General features: G+C 37.9%; 1 long non-coding RNA gene across 4 annotated transcripts in view; it reads right to left on the reverse strand.

The window, feature by feature from the left end:
• Positions 1-13,708, reverse strand: part of LOC138801923 (uncharacterized) — a 53,775-nt gene that overhangs the window by 37,381 nt on the left and 2,686 nt on the right. For 2 of the 4 annotated variants that reach the window (XR_011364653.1, XR_011364651.1), the window contains exon 2: positions 679-785. This is a non-coding gene — a long non-coding RNA (uncharacterized lncRNA). Of the gene's footprint in view, positions 1-678; positions 786-6,552; positions 6,629-6,882; positions 7,037-13,708 lie in introns of those variants that run through there. The other 2 variants (XR_011364652.1, XR_011364654.1) reach the window with 2 other exon arrangements.

Consider the following 13,708-nt stretch of genomic DNA (forward strand, 5'->3'; position numbering starts at 1 on the left):
GTATGGGGCACACCATAGCTAAAACCTTCTTGTATGTAGCAGAGCCTTGTGCATGAAGCCATAGGCATATTCTCCACTAGAAGCAATGCTTTAGAAGAAAACCCCTCTACAATATGGATCATGCAATTCTGTATGAATCTGAATCTGCATGCGGAAAGAAGAGTACAGGGAGACACAAAGGCCACACAGATTTCTATGTGTTGCATTTTGTCTCCATCCAACTCTATATAAGTTTGGTTTTCTTTGGGCCCTCTGTTTTTTAGGGCCCGGCGGCAGCAGCTGCGCTGGCGACTATGGCTATTCCTGCTCTCTCGCGCCCCACCTTCATAGTTTCTTTATTCCATAATAATACCAGATACAGCCCCGCACTAATTACATCTTTATCAATCTGACACAGCTGTCTGAACTCTGTGTACAGGACATTCCTTTTTAGCTTAGTAGCTGCCGAATCCAATTGCTGCCTGTATAAATCAAATGCAGTCAGTAAAAGGAGGCCCTCCGAGGCACAAGTTCTCTTCTTTGTCCATAGAATCTTGTGGCAATGAGCCTCATAGCAGGCGCACAGGCGGCACTAGTTATTCTGTACTTATACTGTCATACACTGTCATCTCAGTATGTCTACTAGGTAGTTTATGGAGGCAGTGCAGGAGTTCTTGTGAAAACCATGGACATGCTTACCTTGTGCACAGTCTTTACTAGTTCTGTTGTACAAGTCTCTTGTGCTCTGTCGGATCCTTTCATTGTTCATGATGATGAGAGAAGGAGGCGTCTGCACCGGCAGTGACCTGTGTAAAACAAATGGAGATTTTCTATGAATGATACATTGCTCACTAACACTATGACATGTTTTTGAATATTTAGCCATTGAAAATAAATTGTAGGAGTTTATATAATATATACTGTACCACCTACTTCCCCCCGATGCAAACTTTATAGCAGGACCATCTACCATGTGTTATTTATATTATACTGTGACATCTAAGGGGGGGGGGGTATTTGAGCCTAGTCTAACTCAAAAGCCCAGACTGATATCTTTGCACCCCTTATAAATAAGCCCATAATGTGATAGAATCAGACTAGAAATGTGTGCCCCCATATACTTCTATAGGTTGGTAAAAATGTCATATCTATATAGATATTGGCGTTTTTTTTTCGACAATCTTTTTATTTCTTCCAGTTCTTCAATAGAAATCCAGGAATCACATTTTTATTTTTTTTTATCAAGAGCCATGTTATGTCATTGGCAGAGGCACCATATGGTAGCATTCACAGTGCTGGGTACCATCTTAAAGGGTCGCCAAGTGCAGGGGAAATTTTTCTATACTTAAAAGTTCAATGACTACTTTTTATACTTACAAGTGTAATTCCCAATAGCTAATAGCTTGTTTCAGTTACCATTAGTGTGAAGTTAAAAAAATGCCTGTACATTTTAACTTTCTTTAAAGTGGTATTCCAGCAAATTTTTATTTTTTTTATATATTTTTTTCCTTCAAATCAACTGGTGTCAGAAAGTTACATAGATTTGTAATTTTTATTTTTAATATATTTAATATATTATTTACAGTTTTTATTGGCTGCTGTATGTCCTGCAGGAAGTGGTGTATTATCTCTAGTTTGACACAGTGCTCTCTGCTGCCACCTCTGCCTGTGAAATGAACTGTCCAGAGCAGGAGAGGTTTTCTATGGATTTGCTGGGCAGTTCCTGACACGGACAGAGGTGGCAGCAGTGAGCACCATGTCAGACTGGAAAGAAAACACCACTTCCTGTAGGGCATACAGCAGCTAAGACTGGGGATTTTTTTAATACAAGTAAATTACAAATTTATACAACTTTATGAAACCAGCTGATTTAAGCAAAAAAGAAAATATTTTTGCTGGCGTACCCTTTTAAACTTCCCCAAATCTATATAAAAAAAATATAAATATATATATATATATATATATATGGTTCTTTATGGCTATTAAGAGCTAACAATTTGAATTGTGAGATCTGGAAAACCTTTCCCAAAGACCTCTTATCCACCTTGACCTTACTGTGGGGGAAAAAAATAACACAGGTAAAAGCAATGGTTAACAAAAGATATTTTTTCCTCTATATTTTTTAATTGAACTCAGTGGGGCATGGATTGGGTAAATGGTGTATCGGTTGTCTGGTGCATTGTGCAGGTAAAAACAAGTCTAAAAATGACAGCAGTGTGAACACAGGTCACTACCTAAGGCAAACTATGAAATCCGAGTCATACAGAGGTATGATACGGCCTTTTGGGGGCTATACTGCCTCTCTATGCAGCTTGGCCATGTACTTTATGCCTAAGAATAAAGTGGTACAAAAAAACTTCAGATAAGAACAAAAAAAATAGACTCTAACTATAGTCTATATATTGTTCACAAATAGAACTTTCCACCCTGATACTCATATAGCACTATCATTTCACAATGTATACACCATTGCAAAGTGGGAATTTGTTTGCAAGGTCACTATAAACAAATTAAAGGTAACATTAATCTTGCCTGGGCCTGAGCTGTTGGTTTGACTTAAAGCATCTGTCCACACTCAGATCTTAACCCTTCATGTTTGCTCTGCCTGGAGAGCAATCACTTCTCACTTCAAACCAGAGCTCCAGTTTAATCCGTCACACCGAGATAACCCCGAGACAAATGAAGTTGGGCTGCAATATCTGTGCTTTGCTTTGTAACCGGCTTCAGAACATTTTTCATCCTGCTACCTAACAGAGTGGCTGGACTGGGGACAGGCATGTCAGTGAAAGGGTTAAGGAAGCCCAGGCGTCCAATTTTCTAAGCCCCTCCTTCATTATCAGCTGGGTCACAATATTATCTGTTGCGATAAGAAATGATACATTGATGTATAGTCAGTGTCACCCGGCCTAAAGACACACAATCAATCATTACATACAATGGTATACAGCCACAGCCCACAGAAATCTTTTGTACTTCTAGGAAGCAAAGTTTACATTGTAGTTTGTTTTTTTTATGTTTTTTTTTTGTTTGTTTGTTTTTTAAACATGAATCATAATAAATATTTAATATTTGTGACTTGAAGCGTGAAATAGTGTAAACAAGAGAGATTATATAACGTCACATATTGTGGCGATATGGATCGTGAACACAGTGGTAACACATTCCTATGGAGGCATGCATAATATGGCGTTTGTTAAGCAGAGCCCACATAAAGAATTGTAGCATGTCGTACATAAGACCATATCATCCCCTACCAGCGCTACTCCTGCAGTTGCAGTGTCAAATGTGGTTAAATATTTTGCACAGAATACAAATAACATGGGGCCAGTAGTATCTGTAAGAGCATATTGCAGTCATGTGTACAAGGCCTTATAGGCATTATATCGGCAGGGCCTCAGATCGATGGGGTCAGAGCAAAACAATGTATAAGTTGCCATCAATCCCAACTTATAGAATGTATTTTCATATGCTACATCACTTGAAAAGGAAGCTCTTCTCTCCTGCTGGTAAACCAGTGTGATGGGCTACAAAATTAGAGGGGTTATCCATTATTTAAAGGGGTTATCCACGATTGAAAAAAAACAAAGCTGTTTTCTTCCAGAAATAGCTCCAATCTTGTCCTCAGTTTGTCTATGGTACTGCAGTTTGATTCTATTAAAGTGACTGGAGCTCTCTTCTATTACGCATGACACCTGTTCTCAAGTGTGTGTGGTGTTTTTAAAAGAAAGCAGATATATTTTACTAATACTGGATCCTCTTAAAAAAAAAAAAAAAAAAAAAAAACAGATGCTCTGTTCCAAAAACAGCACCACACCTGTGCTCAGGCTGTGTGTGGTATTACAACTGAGCCCCAATACACAAACTGCGGATAAAAGTGGCGCTGTAAGCCTGGATAGCCCCTTTAATACCCTTTTAATCATACACATATAGGCTATGTTCATACAACGTCAAAAATAGAGAAAAGGCGGCCAGTTTCGCTATTTCAAAAACGTCCGTTTTTGCCGCGATTTAACTGACTGCAATGGCAATGCATTGAAGTCAATGGGAAGACGGAAGTCCAATGCACACAATGTATTGAATAACCACAAACGTCAAAATAATGATCATTATTTTCGGACGTCTTTTGCAAACAGCGGAGGTTTTTTATTGGTTGTTCACACACAGTTTTTTCTTTTGTCACCGTTCTTTCTCCATTTTTACTATTAAATTCAATTGACTTTTCAATTAAGCCGCATCCAAAGGCCAATTAGTAACCAAACTAGAATAATGTACCAACAGCCGTCATTGCACTAAGGGGAGGCCACAAAGCTAAATGGCGTCCGTTATTTTAGACTCAAAATAACAGACTTAATTTTAAACAGAGCTCAAAAGACTTTGTGTGAACATAGCCATACACTGGACAAGGATCCAACCTGTAACACCTATAACATATTTAGTTCAGGTGATGTACCACAGAGATAACGCAGCCCTTATTATCAGTCATAGAGCTTGAAAATGTAATATATATTAGGTTAGGTTAAAGATTAACAAGACATTATTAGTTTGAAAGTTTAGCAGAGATGTATCAGTGGGTATTAGCTCAATGAATAAATATGTATACAACTGTAATTTCTGCATGATGCTGTTATTATGAGCAAATTAAAGATACAGCGCCACCACAAAAATAGGCTGTAAAAGGTAGTGCAGTCCGAAACACAATTTGTTTTGATTGATTAGAAACAGTTGTGTTCTAGAGTCACATGTTCACTATTTCATTGTGTTAGCATTTCCATATATATATATATATATATATATATATATATATATATATATATATTAGTCTTTCAGTGACTAGTGTGTTGTTTTACTCAAGGTTGGAAAAAAGCTTAATGTTGCTGTCTAGCAAAAGGTTCGACAATCTGAGGTGACCCTGACGAATATTAATGTTCTTGGGGATATTGTCTCGCTGCTCTTCTGTAACATAGAGAAAAACTGTAGCCACAATGCTGCAAAATGGGCTTGCCATACAATAACTGAGCTTTCAGTCCCACACTGTTTGGAACCACAGCATAGAATGAGTCTGATGATCAGTATAAGTACATTTTCTAAGTTATATCTACATAATATTAAAGTGATACTGTCACCTCCTTTACTCTCACTTCATTTCATCAGTGGACACTGTCAACTAGGCGGAGTCTCACAGCATTTTGGCCCCATCTCTTAGCTAGGGAGAGGGCCCAACTGTCATGAAGCCCCGCCTAGGTGACACTGTCAACTGATGAAGCAATTTTAGAACAGAAAGAACATACAGACACATTTTATACAAAGATATGTGGATGGTCAAGCTTGTGGATGGTCCAGAGAACCGCACATAGAGTAAGGGGGTGACAGTATCGCTTTAAAGTGTCACTGTCGTCATAACTTTCAAAATCTAAATCAACAGTAGACGTGATATAAAGCAAGTTTGCAATTTACATTCATTACTTTTTTTAGTTATCATGGGAAACACGGCACTTCCTGTTTTCTGACTTTTTGACTTTTTTTTTTATCAAAAAACAGGAAACAGTCAGAAATCAGGAAGTCCTGTGTATCCCAGATCATATGAGCGCTCACAGAGAAGGCAGTCATGTGATTGACGGACACATTGAGCCGTGACTCTCTGTACTGGCCGGAATTCCTGTGGTTAATCTTTTTTTTTTAACCAGAACAGGAGACTGGACCTGGATTTCTGGTAAGTTCAGCTTTGTATTACAGTATGATAAGAACAACAAAAATAATGAATGTATATTGCAAACTTGCTTCATTTCACTTCATTAGATTTTGAAAGTTATAACGACAGTGGCACTTTATGTGCTCGGATCCTCTATAGTGCCATGTGGCTTCCCATACATGACCCAGGGTTGCCATGTGTGACTATGTATGACCATTCCTTAGCATTGGTCCTGTAGACTTTGTGATCATTTTCTTGCTGCTATCCATGAAAGATGCAAAATGATGGAGCCCACAGGTTGTGCTGTGACAATTTCTCTTTTAGTATTTGTCTTTAAACCATAAATCTTTAATATGACCCAATGATCAGATAATTAATGTGGGTCCAGCTTTAGAAAACCTCAAGGATCATGTTTTATCACTAGGTACGGCTAAAGCTGACTATACATTTTCATGTAGCAGTCATTATATGATAATTATAACATTACATACGGTCATTCAAATTGATGGCCGTCCATGTAACACATGAACGGCCCAAGTCTACAAGAGATGCTTATTTTAATAGCTCTGTCCAGAAGAGGGGTTCCCTTCTAGCAGAACATATGGAGAGTGGTTGACCTAAAGAGACAATGGGGGAGATTTATTAAACATGGTGTAAAGTGAAACTGGCTCAGTTACCCCTAGTAACCAATCAGATTCCACTTTTCAGTCCTCACAGATTCTTTGAAAAATGAAAGGTGGAATCTGATTGGTCGCTAGGGGCAACTAAGACAATTCTAGTTTACACCAGTTTGATAAATCTCCCCCAAGGTCTTAATTCTATTGGTATCATACTGTTGTAGTAGTGAGAATATGTAATGCTGGCACAGTAGCAGAATAGCCGACCTTTGGGTCCACCATCACAGGAAGTCACCATTGTGCTGCATCGGGCATTCCATCCTGGCCGCTTTGTATCACATTCCTTTATAAAATGACAGAAAGTGAGGTAAAAAGGAGGTATTTAAGGCTGAAAGAAGGGAAGAAAGGGACAGAAAATGTGATGAAAATTAATAAAATGATCCTGAATATAGCAGAGCATGGATCAAGGAGAAAGGGATAGAAAACAGGACAGATAGGACACAGCAGTAAGCGGTGGACTGGGTGACATTTCTAATTGTTCTGTAATTCTATGTATAAAAGCAATAATATTAATAATGATAGTAAATATCAACTCACGCTAGGCCTTGAGATGCCAGAAATGTTTATGACTACGCATTAGCCATTGAATAACACTTTCCAAGCTGTCACCTTCAGGAAAAGTTTACAGTTATGTCTTAGTTGGACAATTAATCCACCAATCATTCTGTGGAGATACATAGGAGATTGTCGGCTGAAAAAGAGGAGTGGAAATGGGAAAATTACTGTGTGTTACATTAGGCTGTGCAGTGTGCAGTACTGTTCAGTGTAGCCATTAAAGGGGGACTCCAGCTAAAAAAATTAATGAAATCAACTGGTGTCAGAAAGTGCCAGAAATGTGTAGATTAAAAATCTCCAGTCTTCCAGTACTTATCAGCTGCTGTATGTCCTGCAGAAAGTGGTGTATTCTTTCCAGACTGACACAGTGCTCTCTGCTGCCACCTCTGTCCATGCCAGGAACTGTCCAGAGCAGTAGCAATCCCCAATTGAAAACCTTTCCTGCTCTCCAGACTTGAAAGAATATACTAATTTCTGCAGGACATACAGCAGCTAATAAGTACTGGAAGACTGATGATAGATAGATAGATAGATAGATAGATAGATAGATAGATAGATAGATAGATTATATTTTATTTTTTTTATTTTATTTGCTTTGCTGAAGTACCCCTTTAACAATCAAACTGCTTGTTGCTGCAGTCAACTGAAAGCTGTAAAGTGTGAGCCCACTTAGAGTCCCACCACAAATTTTGTTCTCAGATGGAACACCTGTAAATGAGTTTTCAATGGCATACATGAAAAAAAAGTTATTTAACTATAGTTTAAATAACAATACTGCTGCTACTACCACTTTTATTTCTATTGCTACCGCACTCAATTCCTTTCCTGCTCCCAATAATAAGGATAACACTAGTGTGCTGTGTAACCACTGACAATCCAGTAATCCATGATATCCTCTCACCACTGGGGCCCAGGGTTTGAATTTGGCCAAGACAACATCTGCATTGAGTTTTCCATGGGCTTTCTCCAGATTCTCTGGTTTCTTACTCCATTTAAAAAAAAAAAAAAAAACATGCCTAGTTTAATTAACTTCATGAGAACTTGGCACCAGAAGTTGTGTGAATCCTTGCAATAAAGAAATGAGATTGGTTGCCCCGCAGATCACATAGACCAATGTTAGTACCTTTTCAGGAAAGCACTGTAGTATATGTCTGCGCCATAGATCTATCTAATAATATATTGGGTTACAGCAGCACTGTGCACTACAGTATGCTACAAGTAAGACACCATACATGTGTACAGTAGCTGGCAGCACTTAGATTAGATTCTAGAATTGTAGATTACCATTATCCATAATGAATATAATAGGCTCATGTTGTCTTTTTTGCATAGCATAAGTTTCCTTTCCTGAACATACAGTGGAGGTAAGCCTAACATTTCATCAGGATGGTTATGCTCAGATCCACTGCAGTGTTCAGCAGCAGTATACACTATGTGCAATTTCAATGTCTAAAAAAAAAATTCAAAAGTGTGATTATATGTTCTGTGGACTGAAGCTACAGAGAGCTGCTGCATCTGATGGTTACTTGTCATATGGCAATTGAGTTAGTGGCTGCAGTTTTAACACAGTAACTGTAATTCACTTACACTTCTCCAATTACATCCCTACTAAATACTTCTCCAATCTAATATTGTTTTCTTAAGCAATGTGGAATTCTAGATTGCAGATAAGTGCTGGGGTTGATGTAGTGTCTAATGATAGGGATGGGGAGGATCATCAGTAATTCATCTGGAGCTGTTAGGAATGTAGAGCAAATCTGAGCTTTCCCATCCCTGACACCTATTAATCTTCCACAGACACTTTTCAATAGGTATCTCCATCTGAGTCCAGAGTGTGAATACCCTGACACTGGCACAGCCTCTCCTCTGACACCTTCATGCCATGGCTTAGAAAGGCAAATGTGTACAGGTACAAATAAAGTCTGGAGACAGGATGAGCATCACTGCATAAGGAATCTAAAAGCACCTATTACATGAAGGTATAAAGTAAGAAAAGTTCAGCAGCTAATAAATATACAGTAGAAAATAGAAACTCTCATTATAGTGTATGTGTGTATATATATATATATATATATATATATATATATATATATATATATATATGAGCATAGTTATGGATATGTATAGTAGGTGTTTTATGTATTTATTTATTCATTTATGTCTTTGTATATATGTTGTTGCCAATGTGTGACTGTCAATCTGTATATCTGCACACGAGTTTGTATCTATAAACAGTTAGAAAATACAGTAATGCAAAGTATATATATATATATAACCTACACTCACATGAAATACTTATAGACAACCTAACATACAGCAAAACTAATGTTTTGGTCTGTCTTGGGCTAAATAAGGTCCAGGTTCTGACTCTGAATTTTTTTTTATTTTATTGTTTTTTTTCAGAAATACCATCAAGTATTTCCATTGTCCATGGCTTGTCCCTGTGTTTGTCATGTGACTGCTGCATCTATGGAAAGGTTTTCTATGTAAATGAGAGAAAGTAGAGGGAGTTAGAAAGAAGTGGCATTCCTGCTAAGGAGAAATCATTGAAACAAATTAATCCTGTGCCGTTTACATTGACATGGTGATCCATCATCCCCAGCAGCAGCAGCAGCTCTGCAGACCCTGGGAGCCATCCTGGTGCTGGCAGTCAGGTGTCCTTAGTGTGGCCCTGGGGGCCCCAGACACGTGACTAGAAAGAGGTAGAGATATCCTTGGTATTTCTTTTTTTTACTGACATGTGCCTGTGTTTACAAACATATTACATACATGTGACAGCTGCAAGTAAAGCTCCAATGCAAGTCATCTCCTGTGTAATGTTCTTGTCCCAGCAAGGAACCGGTTAAGCTCATATTTTACCCTGCTATAATTTCTATAGGTTTGTAATGAATAGCATCAGAGCAGGGTATACAGAGTATACAGCAGGGTCAGTGACATCCTATAGCCTCAGTCAGGTTTCTATAGACGCAGGCGGAACGAAATCGATTGAAATATTTGCACCCAGCCAGAACTCCTGCGGTAACGCTGCGATATAGCTGTCTATAGTGGCATCTGCCTGCTCTCTTTTCTCTCTACATTTTCTTTACATTTCTATAGGGATGAGCAGAGCCCAGGATAGGACTTGACCCCCTGTGTGCCAGGATCGCTGAGACAATACAAGGAATTGACAGGAGTCAAATGTTTGTCTTCTATTAAAGATGATAAATCCTTTGTGATATTAGGTATAATACAATGTAAGGTTTCTTAGCTATAATCCTGGGTTATTGCAGATGCTATCTAATGACTTTATTTATGACAGAGAAGAAGATTTTAGTAGTTTGTTTGAATTGCACCTTGATACTTTACTATTAAAAGGAAAGTTCTTTTATTGTTTATTTATGGAAATATTTATTCTATATGGAATACATGTTGGATACTGACACATCTAAATAAATAAATATATATATATATATATATATATATATATATATATATATATATATTCACCATGCAAATGTATATTCTTTTCCTCTAGCTTACTGTCATTTATATATCATGTATTCTGCTTTTCTGCCTTTTCATTTATCTTTCTATTACCTATAGTTTGATTTTTCTTCCTGCTATTTAACTATTATATGTGTTTGCCTTCCTTCTACCTATCTTGTATATGTCTTCATCTATTATAGAACATATATAATTTTTTTAACCACTCGTCAGTCTATACTATATATCTATTATATATTATATTAAAAGCCCCTAGTGTTATGTGGGCTTTACATGTTGCCATATAACATTGGAAACTAAACAACCTATCGATTCATAAACCTCCTGTCCAGGGGAGCTCAGTTATAGATATAGCCTGACATAAGATATATTACACAGAATAGTGTATACAGAATATAGTGTAGAGTTTCAGCCCACTTCTTTGGAGAATTAATACAGTCTCCTTTCTGCACACCTGAGATGACAGTATTAAGCTGATGAACATACAGTAGCTCTCACATAGATTAAATCCTATTAATCCAATTGGTCTGACTTCTGTGTCCTGTTGCAGCAATGGTATTAATAATACCTGTGTGTCTCAAGTCCTGCAAGTGACTTTAAAATACATGTATGGGGTGAGAGAGAAAGATGAGGGCTCCTGACCAGCTACTCCCTCTCTCTTCTATAACCAGGGGATGGATTGGCAGGTGTCTCACAATATCTTTATTTTTTTTATTTTATTTTTTTATGTCTTCTCTCTGACACATTTATACATCACATACGTGGACTTCAGTGTAGCTTGAAAAAAAAAAAAAAGCTAGGGGTATACCTAGCAGATTTATCCCCAACAGGCATGCAGCTGTTGTCTTTTTTAAGACATACTTTGGGCGCTCAGTTTCTCATGATTATCGTGCCCAGGACTGAAAGGGTTAAGTATTTTAGTGACCACATTGTACTGATTTCTGGCCTCGTGGTCATCAATGCAAAAACATGATTGCAGCCTTGTATACCTATATTGCAGTCTAAGGTAGAGGGAATGACAATATGGTAATATATCGATTTGTCAGCTTAAAGTTAAGGACTACAAAGTCGGCTGGATGTTTTATCAATTTCCCAAATAATATATATTTAGAGAATGGCCCTTGCATGGATTATATTGTATAGGGATGTGTCTAGGTTTTAAAAACATTTGAAGTGTGAAGGTAAAGCCATCTCCCAATTCTATCTATCTATCTATCTCCTATCTATCTATCTATCTATCTATCTATCTATCTATCTATCTATCTATCTCCCCTCTATCTATCTATCTATCTCCCCTCTATCTATCTATCTATCTATCTATTTATCTATTTATCTATCTATCTATCTATGAATTGTAACCTTTATGGACTTATTGATACAGACAGGGACCTCTCCCCCTACTAATTTCATTGCACTTGTATTGTTTGGGGGTCTTTTCCCTGACTTGGGAGAGAATCCTTGAATCTGCTGTGTGTGGTTGGAGTCCTGGCACTGCTGGGGCTCCTAATCACTGACTATCGATTTCCCTAACTCTCTTCATCCAGCTAAAGACACATCTTAAAACACTGCAGCCCAGAGTGTGCTCTCTGCTTTATACACACTAATAAAATGATTTACCTTTCTCCTCTCACTTCCACACATGGGAAGATCGTTCAAGCCCCAGCTATTTGTGTGTGATCAGTAAATATTTAGTGTGATGACATCTCAGCTTCTCCCCTGATCAATACCCATCCCTACAGGAGACTTGTATTGTCCGGGACAGGGCTCAGGGCTTCATCAGCTGCTTCATCTCTAGCTGGATTTCTCACCCCCCTCCCTTCTCCCTCTCCTTCTCTTTCTCTACTTCTTTCTTTCTCTTTACGTCTTTTTCTACCTTTCTGTCTCAGCTTATATTTCTCTTATTCTCCTATTATTTTTTATCACTATCTTTCTTTATACATATCCTTCTGTATCTTTCATTCATCATTCATTCATTCATTCATTCATTCTCTTTCTCTCTGTGTGTGTGTGTATGTGTCTCTCTCTCTCTTTTCTCTTCTTCTTTCTCTCTCTTTTTCTACCTCTTTCTGTTTTAGCTTATATTTCTCCCCCCTCTTTTATTCTCTATCACTATCTTTCTTTATACATATCTCCTTTTGTCTCTCTCATTCATTCTCTCTCTCTCTCTCTCTCTCTCTCTCTCTTTCTTTTCTCTCTTCTTTCTCTCTCTTTATGTCTCTCTTTTTCTACCTCTGTCTGTCTCAGCATATATTTCTCTCCCCCCCATTTTATTCTCTATCACTATCTTTCTTTATACATATCTCCTTTTGTCTCTCTCATTCAGTCTCTCTCTCTCTCTCTCTCTCTCTCTCTCTCTCTCTCTCTCTTTCTTTCTCTCTTCTTTCTCTCTCTTTATGTCTCTCTTTTTCTACCTGTCTGTCTCAGCATATATTTCTCTCCCCCCCATTTTATTCTCTATCACTATCTTTCTTTATACATATCTCCTTTTCTTTCTCTCTCTTTCATGCATTCATTTCTCTTTCTCTATCTATTTGATGGTCTCTCTTTTCTCATTCTCATAAGTGTCCTTTTCTCTCATTCCTCCTTTCTTCTCTGACTCCTAGTTCTTTGCTTTTCCTCTTCTGTTTTTATGTCATTCTCTCTGCTCCTTGTTCCTTATATGCTTTTTCTCCATCCTTCCCCTTTCCCTAGGTTTTTATTCTTTAAGCAGCATCCATGCTATTCCCCCAGTCATCATCATTAGTCATTATCTGCCCAAATACTATAAAGTAGTTCCATCTCTTACCTTATCTCTGCCAAATCAGCGTTATCTTCCACAAAGTTCCACAAAACATTGTAACCAGGAAACTTTGTTCGCCCTAATAGTAATGACAGCTAATAGCAGTGCTGCATGCTGCACTCCACAGCTCCTAGGAGTTGCATTCTCCAACATAAGTGCTCCCAGCATTGTATTGGCATGACCTTTCTGCCTATACATATAGATTGGCACCTGTATATCTGTAGCTTTATTCTTGGGTCCAGGGTGAAATATAATAGAACTGGCTAATTGTCAATCCCTGGCTCCATGAATGTGGAGGATCTGGTTTTTAGGTGTCTCTGCTTAATTGCCTTCCCTGGCTGCCTTCAAGATGAGTGCTCAGTGATTGATAAAACACAGAATTTATTGTATTTAGCAAGAATACAGACAGAAAATGTTGCACAAGTTTTTTGGTTGAAAGAGCACATATAAGACTATTGAGAGTCATTGATCCGAAAAGACACAGAGAACAAGTAAAATCGATTTGAAGCGACCCTCTCTCCTTTTTTCACACCATTCAGAGAGCCC

This window comes from Dendropsophus ebraccatus, chromosome 1 (assembly GCF_027789765.1).
Source record: "Dendropsophus ebraccatus isolate aDenEbr1 chromosome 1, aDenEbr1.pat, whole genome shotgun sequence".
Classification (NCBI taxonomy): Eukaryota; Metazoa; Chordata; class Amphibia; order Anura; family Hylidae; genus Dendropsophus; species Dendropsophus ebraccatus.